Raw genomic sequence first — 8,162 nt, 5'->3', positions numbered from 1 at the left:
CGCTCTGTTTTGTTAGTTATTTGATGTGAGGAGCAGCTGGGAGAGCATATACACATGCCATTCCTGGACCATGCTCTAGGGGGTGCCTGCCATTGAGTTTTCCTCCATTTGCCAAGTGAGAGACTATTTTGGAAGCTGGTCATAGAACCCTTAGAAGAGATGCCTTCCCTGTTTTACTTTTCAAAAAAGCCAAACATAAGAGGCATTTTAATAGTAGTCACTGTGTATTTTTCTAAATACAAAAGTAATAAATGCCCACTTCAGATCACTTTGGAAATACAGAAAAATCTAGAGAGTAATCCATAATCCTACTATCATAAATGAACTATAGCAATTATTATTGTTTTTGTCTTTTTTTTCTGTGCATACCTATGAAAATAAATAAAATTATTATTTATTTACAACCACCTATCATTTTCAGTATTTTCTAAGCAAGGTAGATGCTGAGAAAAAGGTCATTGAGACACCCACACAACCTACCCCCCACGCCCCCACTCCCGCATATCTTGTTCTCAACAAAACAAAGCCAAGATCCAGAGGAGACAGACCTATCTTATTCTGCCTAAGAATGGACTAGAGCTGTGTTGTCCAACACGGTGGCCACTAGCCACACACAGGCAATTTAATTTAGATTCTCTACAATTAAGTACAATTTTCAAAATATATGGCCCCAGTCACACTATCCATATTTCAAATGCTCAATAATCACATATGGTTAATCTAATTTAAATTTGTTAAAATCAAATAAACCTAAAAAATATTGCCTCAGTTGCCCCAGCCACATTTTATGTGCTCAGTAGCCACATGGTGGTGGTGGTGGTGTGGAGGAGGAAGATGGGGAAAAGCAGATATTGGCAATAGAGAGTTGAACAGAGAAAGAATGGGTCTGAAAGAAAGAGAACAAAGGCAGCTGTTGAAGGACATCGAGTTTGTTGAGAGAGAGAAATTTTGGAAGGGACAGTGATTGATGAGATTTTGTTATTTTATGGATGAAATCATCCCATCCCTACTCTGTCTTCTCATGAAATCTTCAATAAAAGTCATGACTTAGATTGTGAGCATGTGTGTCTTAATATGTCATATGTTACTGTCCTCAAGGTGAACATCTAGTGAAAGCAAGTCAAGCCTACATTTGGGTTATGTATGACATACATGGGTATATAACATATATAAAATAAATATTTTATTTTCTTGTCCGTTGCTTTTTTCATTTAGCAATATTGACACAAAAAATTCTCATGCTCATCTTTTACACATACATGCACATAATTATATACGCACATACATGTTCCTTTAGCAAATATTTCTCTTTTTTTGAGTTTTTTTTTTCTATAGGATGCGTGCACTCGCCAGACAGACAGAGACATAGAGACAGAAAGCGAGAAATCACCCCCCAGGGGGGATGGCCACGCCACAATCCCTTCTCCTCCATTCTCCTCCTGGGATCTTGGGCACGCACGCACACGTGCCCAGCGTGAGTTTTAAGCCACCGGGTCTGGGACGCAAACTGCGGTTGACTACATGGGAGTCCAACAACATAGCCATTACGCTAACTGCTGGTCCCACCTTTAGCAAATATTTCTAAAATTCAAATATACTGGGCTAGAACATATAAACATTTTAAAGCTCTCAATACATAATGTTACCTTCTTTTCAGAGCAGATATACCAGCATGTTTACCAACAGTCATGGATGTACATTCCCATTTCCTCATACTCTCATCCAACTATATATTTTTATTTTTTGAAAATATTTTAAGGCTCAATATAGTATTTGTTTTAATCAGAAGTATTTTTGACATTTCTCTAAACAAGTGCAGAAAGAAAAATGCCAATGATAATATTGCAATATACCCTTTAGTTTCTCAAAGTACCATGGAGAAATGACTCCATGAAATCTGGAAGAGATGCCCCAAACCAATAATTCAGCTCAAATTTATTCTGACTTTAATCTCCAAATCACTTGGTGCCTCTACAAGAACATTTAGCAAGATGCTTGCACTAAATATATTTATATACACCTCCATTTACTCCACTACCTCATTTATAAAATGAGAGAGTTCTTATGGATGAAGTTTCCAATTTGTTCCAGGTCTAAAACAACTTTATTCCAAGGTCCCGGATGTGTATAGGGATTGAGTGAGATAGGATAAGAGGGTATGTATCTTCATATGAATGCATGCATGCAAGTATACATGTAGGGGGAGAGGTGGAGTGATTAATGGATGTTCTCTCCTCTTTGCTGGAAATCCTCAGAGATAAGGAAAAAAGGAGAAATGTCAAGCAACAGGTTTGAACACCACTTAGGACGTTGAGATATATAATTCTATTCTAATAAATTGTTTTCAGAAGACAGCTCTGGGCCTTTGAGAGAAACATTTCCATGATACCTTTTGAAGCTGAAGGTCTTATTAAAGTGCCAATGTTTGCATTGTTTTTTTTTTTTTTTCTGGACCAAACTAGCCTTTAAAAAACATAAAACAGTCTGTGTGGCTTAGTTCTTGATTAAAAGCCACAAGAGCATTTCCACCATGCGTTGGTAGCCCCCTGAGGCTGCCATTGAATGGTCCTAATATTTAGAAGCCTTTATTCTAATTATCAGTTTGAATAAGCTTTATGCCAATGACAGAACACTCCATGGATGGAGTCTCTTGATGCCATGGCTTCATGAATAAATGACTGCCTGCCTGATGGCTGGAGATTTTGTTTGGTATTAAGGGTTTGCAGAAGGGCCTGTGTTTATCCAAATAAGAGGATAGCCATTATTCAAATAAGGCACCACAAGCAATCAACATCCTTGTCACAGAAAAAGCATTTTAAGGGTTTAAGTGTGACACCAGGTTTGTGCCATGTCTCATCAACCTGAGAGAGGCTGGTCCTCTGCCACTCCCCCCTTTTGTTCAAATATGAGTTCATTTAAATCAGGGAGACTATCTGTAGATTCATTGTTAAATAACAATAATAATGGGACCAGCAGATGGCATAATGGCTACATAGCTGGACTCCCATGTAGTCTACTGTGGTTCAAGTCCCAGACAAGGTAGCTTAAACCTTGTGCCAGGCACATGTGCAAGCATGCTCAAGATTCCAAGAGGAGAAGGGATTGCTGCATGGCCATCTCCCCTTGGGGGGGGGGCTGATTTTTTGCTTTCTGTCTCACTGTCTCTATGTCTCTGGTGAGCTCACATGCCCTGCAGCAAAAATCTCTCTAAATAAATAAAAATAATAATAATAATACTTACAGGTACAAGGTACAGAACTTGAGATCAGAAAGAACACTGACAATCATTTTTCAGATGATTTAACTGAAGTCCCAAGAGCAAACAAGATTTCCCCAAAGTCACAGAGATAGTAAAGTGACAGACCAGGAGTTGAAAAAAGAAATCTTACTCACAGTTCAATAGTAAATATTGAGGAGAACCACTGCATATGTTTCATTCAGGAAACCAACGCTAATTGAGTACCTACTATGTGTATCTGGCATAGTGCTATGTTGCAGAGACACATATGAACAAGGCAGATCTGATTCTCTGAATGTTTTCTAGAACAGCTACTTCCTGACTAACTGAAAACCACCTGCCTGTGTACCAAACACACATTTGAAGGCCATTTGCACCAGAGCCAAAAATATCAGTATTCTCTTCCTGTGCAGAATCTAAAGGACCTTGTTTTCATAACTGAACACCTTTTGGTTGTCCTTTTATTTGCCACATTCGCTCAACAATGCAAAAAGGACCATGAGACATTTACAGTCTCTTTTGCTGAGAAGTTTCAAAAAATACTTCCTCTTCTCTGTCAAATGCATTATGAGAACACTATCACATAAGTAGCATTCTGTTAAGGGCATCAGTGCCAAGCATAGATCTTACCAAATTCAGTGTTCTTTTGAGGCCACATTTTTATTAGTAGAAAAGTGCTTAATATTTGTTTCAGTAGGAAAGAGAGAAACTAAAGATAGTTTCACTCAGGGCATGCAGCTCTAGATGACCAGAACCTCAAGCCTGTTTGATTCCAGAGTCCACACAAGAAATAATGCCACCTGGAAACTGGGCAATGACTGTGAAAATATGAACAGACATTCCCAATGGGTCTACATTAACTCAGAAGTCATGCATTCACAGATATTTATTGAGCCCTTGTTATATACTGAGCCTGTGCATTTCTTTTTTTTTAATAATTATTTTTTATTTAACTTTATTTATTATTATCATCATTTTCCAGTTTGACCAGAGAAAGACAGAGAGAGAGGTAAAGTTGAGAAAGCAAGCCACCAGGTCCAGGACTCAAACCATGGTCAGCCATGTGGGAGTCCAGCACCTTAACCACCACGCCATCTGCCAGCCCCGAGTGCATTTCAATCATATTTACATCTGTAGCACCACTTAATTTGTCATTTTTTCATTGATGCACCTTATATCCTTAAGCTCCTTGGGGTCAGATGCCAAGGTGGCATGGTGGTTAATGTGCTGGATTCCCACATGGCCAACGGCAGTTTGAGTCCTGGACCCAGTAGCTTGAAACTCACACTGGGACTTAGAGCACATGTGTGTGCATGTCCTAATTCCCAAGAAGAGAATGGAAGAGTAGAGATAATGGTGTGGCCATCTCCAAGGGGGGTCATTTCTCACTTTCCCACTCTGTTTCTGTCTGTCTGTTTCTCTCTCTCAGGTGAGTGAAAGTGCTCTATGGCAAAAACCTAAAAACAAAACAAAACACTTATTTTTCACCTAGTATGTGCAAAGTAATGAACTGGGTGCTATGGAAGTTACATGTCTTTGGGTGTTTAGGGTTACATGTCTTTGTATCCATCTTCCATAGTGAGTGTGGAGAAATGTCTTTTTTCCCCCCAGTACTATTTATTTATTTATTTATTTATTAAAACATTTTTAAATTTCATTTTCTCTTTTACATTCAATCACATTATTTAACTTACAAACTGAATATTTCAACATGTGAATATTTCTCCCTTGTCCAGTCTTTTAAAAATACTGGAGAGGGGAACCAGCAGATGCCGTAATGGTTATGACAATGGATTCCCACATAGTCAACCGTGGTTTGAGTCCTGGACCTGGTGGCTTAAATTCATGCCGGCATGTGAGTGCATGTGCCCAACATGCTGAGAGGAGAAAGGAGGAGAAGGGACTGAGGCATGATCACCCCCCCTCCAGGGGAGGGGGTGATTTCTCACTTTCTGTCTCTCTTGCTTTATCTCCAGCAAGTACACATGCCCTATAGCAAAACTCTCTCAAAGAAAAAAAAAATATTGGAGAGGAAGGGGTTCAGTGATATACAGAAAAGCTACCAGATGTTCTGAAGGATTCTTGAGTATAGAACATGCCAATTTTGTCTAAAACTTCTCGATTTAAAAACTTGCAAGTGCTTATTTCCATGTTTATTCTACACTCAGTACTCTTTTCCCACTCACCCAATCCTGACTTTTATCCATTTTTTCCTATGTTACTTATATTAAGTTTAATATTGCTTGTTCCTTGAAGGCAAAGATCTTATTTATCTTTGTGTTCATCCTCTTCCATAGCACCCAGTTCATTACTTTGCACATACTAGGTGAAAAATAAGTGTTTTGTTTTGTTTTGTTTTTAGGTTTTTGCCATAGAGCACTTTCACTCACCTGAGAGAGAGAAACAGACAGACAGAAACAGAGTGGGAAAGTGAGAAATGACCCCCCTTGGAGATGGCCACACCATTATCTCTACTCTTCCATTCTCTTCTTGGGAATTAGGACATGCACACACATGTGCTCTAAGTCCCAGTGTGAGTTTTAAGCTACCGGGTCCAGGACTCAAACTGCCGTTGGCCATGTGGGAATCCAGCACATTAACCACCATGCCACCTCCTGGCCCTGAAAAACATAAGTGTTTTAAAAGTGAAACACAGTAGTCGTGAAAAGGTAATACCAGTTATACCACAAGCTATGGACCTTCGTTTGTGCTGGTTCGCCATTCCTCCATACAGCTCATATCCCAAATGAAATTCTTCACTTACCAAAACCAACTCCTCTGCTCACTACCTTATATCTGTCTTTAACTTCAGTGGCACAAAGAATCTCCCAATCTCCCCAGCTGGATATTTTAGGGGTGTCTTTTTTTTTTTTTTTGAGAGATTTTTTTGCTATAGGGCACATGCACTTGCCAGACAGACAGAGAGAGACATAGAGACAGAAAGCGAGAAATCACCCCCCAGGGGGGATGGTCACGCCGCAATCCCTTCTCCTCCATTCTCCTCTCGGGATCTTGGGCATGCACGCACACGCGCCTGGCGTGAGTTTTAAGCCACCGGGTCCGGGACGCGAACCGCGGTCGACCACGTGGGAGTCCTGCGACATAGCCATTATGCTAACTGCTGGTTCCCGAGGTGTCTTTTTCTTTTTTTTAAAAAAAGGGGGGGTATCCATAGGGGGCATCACTCACTGGAGGGAGACATTGAGAGGAAAAGGGAGAAACCACCCTCTGGAGGGATGACCACACCACAATCCCTTGTCTTCCATTCTCCTCCTGGATTTTAGGCATGTGCACACACACATCCTGCATTAGTTTCGAGCTGTTGGGTCCGGAACTGAAACCACATTTGGTCATGTGGGAGTTCAGTGCCTTAATCACCATGCCACATGCTGGTCCCAGGGGTGTCTGATGAAATAAAGTTTATGTAGCAATACATCCAAGCTGAACTACTCAATACTTTTAGAGAGGAGGAAGGGTCTTGCTCTTCCTTTGAGACTGAATGAGACAAGAATGAGAAAACACATAGAGAGGCAAAGATGAGCTGAGGTGGGGATAAGAGTATACACAAGGCATTTGATCTCAGCAAAGTAGGAGAGGTCACCTGCTAAGGCTGGAGGTGGGGGCAGCTTGAAGAGAGAAGAGGAGTTCTGGAATAACTGGTGTCAAGAACTCCCTTGGGTACCGGCAAGATTGAAATTCTGCATCAAGGATCCTGAATCAACATGACATTCTCAAACAAGGGTTCCATTGTTTGAGGTTTTTGAAAAATGACTGTAGATGCTGACTAACTTAAATATTCATCTGAGAAAATTCATGAGTATAAGATGAATGTTCTTTGTGTACTATGGCCCACTTAAAGCACAGTTAGGACAGTGCTATTCTAGATAGGGTGTGAGATGATTTCTCTTTGCAATTCCTCCCTTACAATATTCAGATGCCATAGAAAGTCAATTCCTAATTATTAAAATTAAACTTCTTTATAAGTTCTCTTCATTTTACTTGGAGAAATATGTTCATAACCCATATTTTTGTTTTGCCCTCTTCCAACCTTTAGCTTTATTAGGTCCTTTTTTTTACCTTTGACTTTAAAACAAATGAAAAACATACAAAGTCACACAAAATAAATATAGAGCTTAATGAATTATTATACAAATAATACCATTGTAATCTCCACTAGGTTAAAAAAAAAAGACAAAAAAATACATTGTTCAGTCATCCCAGAAGTTCCTCCAAATGCTCAATCATAAATACAGCAATTCCCCCCAATTGTAAGCACTATCCTGAAACTTAAAGTAATTATTTCCCTGCATTCTATATGATTTCACTATCCATAGGTGAATTGCTAGACATTATTGTACAATCTTTCCCAATTTTTAAAAAAACTTGGTATGTCCGCTAAGCCTATACTAACCTATAGGTTATTCCTCTCTCCATTTCTCTTCCTTACAAGTTATATGCTAAAGATCCTAAGCTGTTTTACCTGTAATGCCTCCCAAATCCTGCATTTTATTGATTTCATACTTACTCATGGTACATTTCAACACGTGCCTCTATATATCCTTGTGGAGTTGGGTCTTGATCAAACTTGAGTTTTCACTGTTAGCAGACATTGATGCTGAATTACAAAATGATCATACTCTATAATTTTATTTTTGTTTGTTGGTTGGAATATTTTTATTGAGATATAATTCATACAGTGTATAATTCAGTGATTTTTCGTATATTCTCACAGTTTTGCAATTACCAACCACTTTTTGTTGTTGTTACTGCTTGTTTTTTAGTGACGTTTCTGAACTAATTTTGTAAAGCTTGCGTTCTTTGTTGTATGAGGTTAGTAGCTCGTCTACTCAGCTTAGCGATCGGCTAACAATTAGAGAGTTCCTCACATGCCTCGAACTAATAATGTCCCCTAGTCTTCACCTAG

This window comes from Tupaia chinensis, unplaced genomic scaffold (genome assembly GCF_000334495.1).
Source record: "Tupaia chinensis unplaced genomic scaffold, TupChi_1.0 Scaffold000706_1, whole genome shotgun sequence".
Taxonomy (NCBI): Eukaryota; Metazoa; Chordata; class Mammalia; order Scandentia; family Tupaiidae; genus Tupaia; species Tupaia belangeri.
Note: the sequence above shows the minus strand (reverse complement) of the source record.